We start from the raw sequence: 11,269 nt of genomic DNA, 5'->3' as shown, positions 1-11,269 counted from the left end.
AAAAAAATTTACTTTAATGTAGAATAAGGATTATTAGGGCTTGGGAAGGTGTGAAGAGAAAGTGGAAGAAGAGTGGATGAATGTGACCAATAGACTCCATATGTATATATGGAAAGATGACATGAATTCCTCCTCAATATGTACAGTTTAATATGTGCCAATAAATAAATCAATTTTAAAAGCACTAAATAGGCAAAGATGAAAAAATCCATTTTTTTTCTCTCGTATAGGAGCAGGCACAGAATTCTGCAACTCTAGAGCTCCACCTGGAAAGAGAACAGGGTTGGGGGGAAATTCCCCAGCTTGGAAAGCCTTGAGGAGACCAGAACCCAATCTAGTTTACTAGGGCTGCTGAGCAGAATTCTTAATGGCACAAAAATGACTTCCACATAGATAGGATTGGATACTTCTGTTTAAGCACCTGTCTGGTCTTGGCAGCCCCACGCTGCTGCAGATGAGGTCCTTGTCCCAGTAGATTAGTAGATGCAAAAGAACAGAAAGAAAGAAGAACCTGTTGGAGGCCATATGTGCCCCCCAGGGGCATTCCCACAGCATGCTCCTGTTTTCTTGGTCTCTGAAACTCATTTCTGTTTCTGATCCACTGTCCTATGCTGCCATCCCCACACAGGAGCCTGCAGATTCACACCTTCCTCAGTTGAGTTGGAAAGGCACAGGGTGGAGTGGTGCCCAGATATTGAGCCTGGAATATGCCTTGGCACAGGGACACTTTTATTTTGGTGCCTTTCCTTTTCTAGACATTTAAGAAGTTTTGCAAATTAAATCAACCTTATTTGGTATAGTAACATAAAGATATTTGTCTTAATTGGCTTTATGGATTGTGAGGGAATATTTCTTGACGACATTTTATCCTCACTTCAAATAAAGAAAAAATAAGTAGTCATTTCATGAGTTTATTCAGTTAGTTGTTAAATAGGAGAGCAAAACACTCAGTGAATGGGAAAACATAAGACCTTTTTTTTGTCCATTTGCCTTTAGGTTAAGTCTTGACTTTTGCCTTTCCATTCTGAACTTATCTGTTACCAGAACTAGCTTCTGGCTTGGGCCCTGGCTTCAATCCTATTCCTATCTTTCAGAATACCTTAAGTGAGTTGATGCCACACCTATCATTGAAAGTACATGATTTGTTATTGGAAATTGAGATTTCCCATTTATCTTGTTTTATTTAGAGTGAGAAAATAGAGGGCCATTATGAATGGCAGAGGGTGGAACATGACAAAGAGCCCCTCTCAAGAATGAAGGAACTTACTTCCATGCAAAGATACAAGGTGGCTGCATCCCTGCTCTATGTATATGTTTTTCAGTCTCCTGCCATTTGCCACAGTGGAGCTCTGGACTGTTCTGATACTGAATGCACTTAACTGTCCACACCCCACCAAACAAAGAAAAAGGACTTTGGGTTACTTCCCCCTTTCAGCAGAAAGTAGCTTGGGAGATGTCATTGCCTGCTTTTCATACAAATAGAGGTAGAAATTGACAGTGGGAAAATGTAACAGGGGTTCATTTAATGCTTTGACTATATCCCTTGGGGCTTTGAAATTTACATGTTTTTTTTTCTTTTTCCCAACCTTCTTCTCCCTGATTTTCTCCCTAATCTTTTCCCTTACCTTCTTTTCCCTGATCTTCTCCTTGCTGATCTCTCCCCCCTAATCTCATTTTCTCTGAATCACCTCTTTAAAAGCTCCCTGTTCCTGCTGATGGGAATGATTACAGCCTTTGGGACAGGAGTACCCTGTGTTTCTCCTTTACTAGCACAGGAATAAACCTTGTTTTTACTTTTTTCTCAAAAAAAGGGGGGGGGAGGGGAGACAATTTTGATTCTCAATTGAATCATTTGGATAAGTGGATTCTACTCTTTTCCTGCCATTAGATGTGAAAAGACAATGACTCTTGATCTCCCATTGCTAATTACTGTTCTAGACTTATCAAAAGGTGTTTTAGAAAAATAGAGAAAAATATCTAAAGCCATAGATAAAGTAGGAAATAGTGATGAATCATAAAGGGTATCTTTTAATCACTAAAGGCCACTGAAATTAAAATGATATTACTGAGAGGTAAGTTTTCACTGCCTAAAATAATACTTTATTTCCCAAGTATATCCAAGCATTTGAAAGGGCAGATGTTGGAGCATCAAGGTACCGACAACAAGCATTTTTGACTGATCCAAAGCAGAAATCAAGAGTGCAGAGTTTTCTTTATACTTCCCTGCCTAATGGCACAAGAAATCACAGCTCTTCATACCTCACCAAGCAAAGATCTTCTCTTCCCTTTTCTATAGTGGTGTTTGATGTGCTGCAGCAGCCAACTGCAGAGTCTGGTTTGTGAAAAGAAAATAGAAAAAGCTTTGCCCTGTAGGCCCTGGTTGTGTTGGCTGTGGTTTTTAGTCTTCCAATACTCTGTGCTGTGTTCCCTTTCTGTGGGCTTCACCAGAGGGCTGGTTAGAACTGCACTCTCAGGTTCCACCTACTGATTCAGAATCTCTTTTTAAATGATGGTCTGGTGATTCTTTTTCACATTAGAGTTTTAGGAGCACTCTGCAAATCTGGTCCTGGTAGTTCGGAAACCATTTTCCAAGTGTGCGAGGTGAGGGGAACCTGGCTCAGTACCTCCGAAGCAGAGAGCATGCTCTCTGCTCCACTCAGAAGGATTCTGGGAGCCAGAGTGCAGCCCCCTGCTCAGTAGCTACCCAACTGCCCTGAAGACTGGGGCCAATTGAAGCCAGTGTCGCCTCCTGGAGACACAGTAATCTCAGGAGACTGTGTGAAGTACAAAGAGGTGGCCATGTTCGCAGTTTCTGAGGCTGCTGAAGACCAGGACCACATCTAAGATCCAGGAAAGCTGTGTTCCTCCTGCCCCAGCCCAGTGGCAGTCGGGGAAATCTGTAGTCCCAGATCAACCACCACAACTATGTGGCTTGGGCAGAGCCCTTAGGACCACCTCCTGCCATTGCGCTGCCCAGTGTCTGCCTGTGACCTAAGGGCGGGCTTCTTCAAGCCTCTAGGACACAGCCAACTGGAGGCAGATAGATCCTTGTGTGAAAATAAAAAAATATATATAAATGAGTGTCAGGTTGTTGTTTGTTTGTTTGTTTTGGTACTTGTCCTAATGGGAAATGTGATGCTCTACCACTGAGCTACACATCTGGTCCCCTCTCCCTTTTAATATTGAGACAAGGCCTATGTTTCCCAGGCTGACCTAAAACTGGCCATCCTCCTGCTTCACTCCTTCCAGCAGCTGGGATTACAGGCCTGTGTGCCACTGTGCCCATCTATATGAATTTCTTTTACATAATTCACATCTGTTATTTTTACTTCAGACTAAGGAATTTCTCTAACTCACATCTTTATTTATATCTTCAAGTTTATGGCATAAATAAACCAAAACCAAAATGCTCAGCATGGATTGTCTACCAAGGGCTTTTCAAATAGCTGAGGGGCAAGATTAGACACTTAGCTCTCTCATCAAAATTGTCTGTATTCCGCCATTCATACACACTAACAAATCATTTAACAGCACTTTGATAATTACTAAGAAAAAGTGGAACACTCCACACATAGAGTTCTGCCCTCAGGCTGCTTACTCTCTCACCTATCACCATTCCTTGAAATTTTTACTTCTTATAAGGGATAAGGATCCCCTTTCCAAGTGCTTTTTTCTGGTGGCTGCATTGGCATCAGAGGATGATGTTATATCCACAAGCTCTTGTTATATATTACCCTACCTGGCTCCCCATTCATTATCTCATTTCTATCACAAAAATCAAAGTATGGGAGGAAGCTGGGAATGAAGTGAGGCACTGGAGTTAAATGAGATAATTAGGGCTGGGTCCTAGTTATGGAACTCAGCTGCAGCAGCTCTTTATTCTTTATTAAAGAGCAGAGAGGGGAGTGAGCTGAGATGCAAGAGCAAGTTGGGAGCTGAGATCAGCACCATTCTCCTAGTCCTTGGCCATCCTAACAGTGTGTGTGTGTTGGAGTGGGGGGAACTTAATTAAGCCTATTTAGGGTGTGTGGGGCTTGAATGGAAAGGCAGTCAGGGACTGCTGCTGTATTGGCTCCAGGCTTGTCTCTGACCAAGATGGTTTGAGAACATAGGAAGAGAATCTAATCTTGTAGGAGAGTTGTAGGAGCTTCTAGGAAAAGGAACACAGAAAACAAAGGTAGAAAAATAGAAAGTTTGGAAACATGGTGGGAGTAAAGAGACTCAGAACTCACTACATTTTCTTGGAACAGTGTTCTCAGCCCTTCCTACTATCAGAATCATTTGGGGAGCTGAAAAAGAACAACAAACAACTCCAAAGCCCCAGAAAGTTCAAAACTTAAGTCATTGGTTGGGGTGAGAGTTGTAATATTTGGGGAAATTTTAATTAACTACTGTGAGAACATTTTCTCATTTGATACACTAGGATTACAGATTTCTTCCCAGTGAGGGTTAAATGACAGCATATGCAAGGAAGTTCCCACATTCAGTTATGATTCAGTGAAAAATTGAATGCTAGCACAGCAGTCCGAATCCAACACTTAATACAGGGTTGTGTTATCATATAGATTTACCACTGGCTCATATACCAGCGACTCCAGCTTTGCCTTATGCCTGCATATGCTAGAGAGAAGCACCCTGGCATCTGCTTCTTGCCCCCAATGGTGATGATGCTGTCACCTTGTTTTTCAGATGATACCTTCTCTCTGCTGGTTTCCAACAGGTGGATCCAAAGGCTTCCACAGATTCCATGCATTCCAGGTGGGTTCAGCTGAAAGACTGCATTGGTGTCTGCAAACCTGATGGAGTTCACTCCTTCTGGCCTACTTACTGTGACCAGGTGGGAGAGGCTCCTCCTGGACACATGGCTGGCAGTACAGGTGGTGTTAGATTATAGGTGGGTGGCCCTAGTAAAGGAGCAGAAGGCCTCTGGTGAGTGGGGAGCCAGACCACAGCTACAGGTGTACCATCCCAGAGAAGATGAAACCCGCCTTTGCCTTTTGGATACAGGGCCCCAGGAGAAGAAAGGACTGTGCTCAGAGTGTGTGCCTGTGCTGACAGCTCAGGGCCCTGGGTCTTAGGTGTAAGCCTGGGTAGCAGCACAGGCTTTGCCCCTTTACCTGCCTCCTTCCTAAGAGCAGCTCTTTAAGCTGTGTTCTCCAGTTTCCTTTGCCTCGGTTTACCTGTCGACCACTCTGATGCCTGGTGCAACGGGTTTTTCTTTCCACAGGGGCCCAAGGAGACTTCAGCAGCGCCCTTCAGTAGCTAAAGGAAAAGAGAAAGGACTCTTTTAGGCATGCTTAGTGCTTTCCCTCCAAAAGGAGTCCGGGATGTACGACCTTCTGATGCCACCTAGTGGACATCTAACGTCAAAGCACCGGGAGGCCAGAGGCTGTGTGAAGCAGGTGAAAAGCTCACCAAGAATGTGGATTTTCTAAGTGGGGTTATTGTTCCTCAGCCCCATAACAGTTTCCAACTGAAACAAAGTTTTGAGGGACCTTAAAGTAGTTGTCTCCTTCCTCTACATCATTTCCTTTATCCCCCCAATGCAAGCGTGAAGGGTTCTGACCATGGATGGAAAGTGAACATTCAGGTAGTTCAACAGTTAGAGAATGCAGTAGGAGGAAAGTTTCCTATAAAACTAATCAGTCTAATAGTTAGTTAGTTCTCTTATCAGGATTCTCAGAAAGCCCCTAGCCATGTGTTCTTGTAACTTGCATACTTAATGTTTTTCAGTTTTCCTTAAATAGATTTCTCTAACCTTCCTCTAATTATATGAGCGTCTTCCTCCACAAAATCTTGATACATCCCTATCTGGAGTGGTGAGTATCAGAAGTGTATATTGGAATTTCAAAGGATATGGCTGTCAAAGAGGTGCTAGGGAGAGAGGAAAGAGAAATAAGGAACTAGAAAGACCTGATAGGGAAGGAGGAGGACTGTGTTGGCTTTGGGCTAAAACTCAGAGCTTAGTAAGACCTGAGAAATTGCCCTGTGCCTCAGGCTTTCCTTTCTCTTTCTTTCTGCTTACGGATTTGCCCACTTGATCTCCTTGTGCCTATCCAGGGCCCCTACAATGGCACCCTCATGGGTAATGTTAAGTTGCAAGAAATTTGGCTGGTGGCCCAGAGTAAGAAATCTGGAGTCTAGGTTATTGTTTTCATTTCTTATTTATTTATTTTTGATGCTAGGGATTGAACTTAGGGGCATTCCAACACTGAACCACATCCTAGCTATATTTTGCAATTGATTTAGACACAAGATTCTCACTGAATTGCTTAGCACCTCATTTTTTGAGGTTGGCTTTGAGCTCATGGGCTTCTGCCTCAGCCTCCTGAGCTGCTGGGATTATAGGCATGCACCACTGTGCCCAGCTTATTTCCTCTTTTTTTACTTAAAATATTTGTTAAAACATTTAGTGACCTTTAATAAGTTACGCTTAACAAAGTCAAAATCTTTTTTCTTAAATCTGCAAACTTTAGAACTTTAAAAATATACATATGCTTTATTATATATCCTGTATATTTGTCTTTTGTTACTATGTTTTCTCCAAGAGTAATGTCAGTTTTAAATTATCTCTTGTATTTGATCAACAGTTCAATAAAGTTAAATGCATTATTTCTTCCAATGACATCTTCTTTATAATATCTAATTTCCAAAATTTGTTTAAGACATTTTATCTGGCTAGGCATGGTAGTGTACGCCTGTAATCCCAGCAGCTCAGGAGGCTGAGACATAAATATAGAGAGTTCAAAGTTAGCCTCAGCAATTTAGCAAGGCCCTATTCAACTTAGTGAGACCCTATCTCTAAATAAAATACAAAAAATTGCAGGGGATATGGCTCAGTGGTTGAGTGTCCCTGGATTCACTCTCCAGTATAAAAAAAAAAAAAAAAGAAAGAAAAAAAGAAAAAAGAAATTCTGTGTGATTGCAATGTCATAGACATTCTGTGTTTTCTTGTAGTGAAATTTAAATTTTTATATTTATGTCCTTATTTGTGGCTTATATTACTTTTGGGTATAAGGTAGAGATGTTAACAATTTCATCTCTAAATGAAAATTACAAATCCCAATATTATTTCACTTATTGATATGAAATAATCATAAAACTAATATTTATATTTGTATCTGCTTAAACCCATATAATATTTTCTTTCCAAAAAGAATAGAAATACTAACTAAAGTGGATGGATTCCAGGTGGCCATATTTGCCGCTCACTTTCTTGGAGTAGGCACATCATAGGTCAGGTGTCATTTCTGATGTCATAGTTTGTCTCCACACCTGCCTCATTGATCTGACTAAAAGGCAGTGATATCCTTCACCTCCACATTGCCAGCATCTGGCAAAATGCCTGGACCTTCAGCACTGCGCACAGTATTTTGAAGAGCAGAACAGTTGGCATGGTGACAATGGAGAAGAATCCTAAGCTGATGTCTACTGATCACCAATGGAGCTGGACATTGACTACCACTGTTCTCTCCTCCATTGCCTCTCCACTTTGTGATTTTTAAGTATGAATCCAAGACCTTCCTTGAGTCAGCTCCAAGTGTAGAGCCAAACCCAGCTTAGAAGTCCTGAGGTCTTGACTGTAGCTTTAAGATCTTAGTTCCTGTTTCAGCCCTTCTTTGATGAATTGGCTCAATATCATTTTCTCAATATAAGTGTCCTGCTTTTGTAATCAAAATTGGATTTGGCCATTTTCTCTGCATTGGCTGCTGTGAGGATTTGTGGGTAACTCTATAACTAATATCTTGAGCCAGGGAAACAAGCATATTGGAAGAGCACTTACATGGGTGAGGACCTGAGTTCAACCCCATCACTGCAAGAAAGAAAAAAAGAGAATGCATTCTCAGATTGGTTTAGAGAAGATTGAAAGATTTGGTTTCTGTAAAAATGAAATGGATTCTGGAAGCATGAAAGACTAGGCCAAGTGAAGCCAGAATTTGACAGGCAGCCAGTACAAATAGGTAAATTGAGTTAGGTCAAACCATGGAGACTAATTTTGAGTGAGTCTGGGAAGTTGGACACTGTCCCCTGAGGGACTGAAATGTTAATTCCTTCAGAGCCCTTTTTCCACCCTTATCAAGAATCTATCCCTGTTCCATCCTGTTGCCAAGGTAACCTGTCCCAGGAATTGCTCCTCTCTACAGGGAGCTATAAGGTTGTTAATGTGTCCTTAGCTACTCCATCCTGCCCTTCCCCCTTTAGCCCACCTGTTTCCCACCTTTGGGCCATCCCACCAAATATTCCTAGGCCTAGTGTTGGGCCTAGTCACATAGGCAGGAAGGAGAAAGAAAAGGGGGAAAAGGCAGGAGAATAGGGTTGGGGTTGTGGATATCATGTGCAGGAGTCTGGGTTTGATCCTCAGCACCACATAAAAATAAATAAAAATAAATAAATAAAGTAAAGGTATTGTGTGGAGCTACAACTCAAAAATAAATATTAAAAAAGGCAGGAGAACAAAGGAAACCTAGGACATAAAAAAATGGCAGAACACGTCACTTCTTTGGGTACCAGGATACCAGTCATGGCCCCTTTCTCCCTTGAGGGAGAAATCTGTGTTACTTCTTCTTAAATAAACCCTTCTTTATATGTTTGCCTTGATGTGAAAGGCAAGTGACTCACAAAAGACAGAGATTAAACCGTGAGATTTTATTGGGAGGCTGCCCACAGGGAAAGAAAAGGAGAGGCAAAAAACAGAGAGAGGAAGGAGGAGAGTAGAGAACAGAGGAATATAGTGAGAAACTGATGTGACTCTGAAGTAGCACCCACTTTCTCTACTGAAACATCTTAACTGGGCCTCTCCAGAAATAATCACCCAGACTAACATTAGGACAGTCAGCAAAAGAGTCTCTGCAAAAGAGTTCAATGGAGATAAACTTCCTATATTCATGTTGCCCTGTTTTACTTAGCCACTGGCTGAGAAGATACCAGCACTCCAGGTGCTGGACACTCCCTTACTAGTTTTTCACAAATGTATCCAGTATAGTACTTTGAAGAAATGTGCAAACAAGGCCACTGACCTTGAGCTGGGCTTCACAGAGATGTCTACATTTTTAAAACAAGTTACAAATGGGCTCCATGGTAACAGCTGGCAGGGGGAGAGAAGAAAGGGGAGAAGAAGCTCTCCCCTTCTCAGGTGTTGTCCTTGAAGAGTTAACTTGCTCAAAACAGTAAAAGGAAAAGCTGCTTTTATGTGAACTTCTTCAGATTGTAAATTTCTGAGCCCCTCCCCTTACATGCTGGGTATAAAACTCTGAAACTTCCTGAACTCAGGGGATTAATGGATGAGAGCAAAAGCTGTGCCCTCTGAACCTGACTACAGCCAAATAAAACTTGTTACCTGCTATCTTCAGTGCCTTGCCTCCTTTGTCCCTACAACAACTCCATTTTTGAAAAGAGCTTCTAGCTCAAGGCCTGTCCAGAGTGAGGAGGCATGACCCTTGTCCTTGGAAAAATGCACAGAATGATTCTAAGCACATATTCATCCTGCTGAGTTGTTTGTCTGCAAATAACAGGAGAGATCTGTGGTGCCAGGTGTCCCTGAGTCAGTTATGCTACCCATAGAAACCCCCTAGAAACCACCAGTCAGCTTGAGACGGGGAAAATATCTAGGATGACAGAAGACCCCACAGTAGTCTCAGTGGTTGATAACGCATTAAGAAACCATGTGGTTTAGCATGTACACCTCTCATGGATTAAACCATTAGTTCAAATGAATCCCCCTCTTGTACTAACCAATCATCCATATCCAACTTGTTCCCAGCAGTGAATGTGCTAATCAATGTTAAGAGTTGTTTTTTGACTTTCCCATAGTATGGAATAATTTGTTGTGTGATGTTGTGATGCATAGAGTATCCCCCTCAAAACCTATAAAATCTCACTGAACAATGGACAGGGGCTCACTTCTCCATACAGCTGCTTTGGAAACAGTTGTGAGTCCAAGCTCCAGCTGATTGCATTGGATTTGGCTTCTGTGGGTCTATTAGATTCCCATGAATCTGGCATTACAAGAGCAGAGAGAAAGAGAGTAGAAGAGAGAAAGAAGAGGAAGAGAACTGAGAGGAAGGGGAAGAGGGCAGACAGTGTGAGCTATTAAGCTTTGGCTTAAGAAGGGTTGCATAGGTGAGGTTGTGGGTGCTGATTGGCAGGGTGACTCAGAAAAAGAGAGAAGACCCTCTGTCCAGTGGGTATTGGTCAAGAAAAACCTTTGAATTTCATGCTCTTCAGCTTGGCACCCTTCAGAGAGAAGGGGAATTCGTAAAGAATTCCATAATGTTCTCTGGAGACTTAACTTCAGCAGGGAGTCTCCTACAGACCCAACATGATGTGCTTTTCTATTGTTCAAACTTCAACATGTGAGGAAGCAGAACATGTCACTAGTAACTTGCAGTATCACAAAGACAGGCTACAACTGGTAAAGGATTTTTTTAAACATATTTTTAGTTGTCAATGAGCATTTATTTATTTATATATGGTGCCAAGAATTAAACCCAGTGTCTCACACGTGCTAGGCAAGTGCTCTGCCACTGAGCCACAACCCCAGCCCTGGTAAAGAATTTTTAAGAAGCAGCAGCTATCATTGGTAATAGCCAAAGTAGGGAATATTTGGTCATTTTTTGTGATTAGGACAATACTCAAAATTTTGACTATGTTCTCAAGTGATTATAGAGTGATGATGTATTCATTTGACTCACTATTGGCACAAAGGGTCTTGTCTGATGTTTGTGTTCTGTGAAATTATTCAGTAGGGATCACCAAGGGCTAACTCCTTGCCACACATTTGAGCATAGACGAGTAGCACCCAGCTAATGGATCTCGGGACTGCTTTTCTCCTTTTAACGTGTCTGCCATTATGTTTCTTAAGGTAAGCCTGAGTGTGCTCCTTGGAGAATGAATTCATTTTGTGTCTGAAGCAGCAAAAATAACATGCTGTGGTCATAATGTGGGTTAAAACTAATATCTTTTTGACTAACCATGGGCCTGTGATACCTTTCATACTGAAGAAAGGCTCACAGCACAATTGGTAGCACAGAAAATTGTACAATAAAAAGGTAAAGTGAGAGGAGTATAGTAATTAAAGTTAAAAAAGTGGATCAGAACTCAAAGATTCAGGTCCCTAGAGTCAAAATGATGCATAATTTTTGCTCCAGTGAAATAATAAAAAGAACAATTACTTAAAATAATTATAATGAATACATGGAAAACAATTTCTCTATGCTAGATTGTGCTAAGGTCTTCTAATATATAACTCTGGGAAGAAAGTGGATTCAAC

This window comes from Ictidomys tridecemlineatus, chromosome 3 (assembly GCF_052094955.1).
Source record: "Ictidomys tridecemlineatus isolate mIctTri1 chromosome 3, mIctTri1.hap1, whole genome shotgun sequence".
NCBI lineage: Eukaryota > Metazoa > Chordata > Mammalia > Rodentia > Sciuridae > Ictidomys > Ictidomys tridecemlineatus.
Note: the sequence above shows the minus strand (reverse complement) of the source record.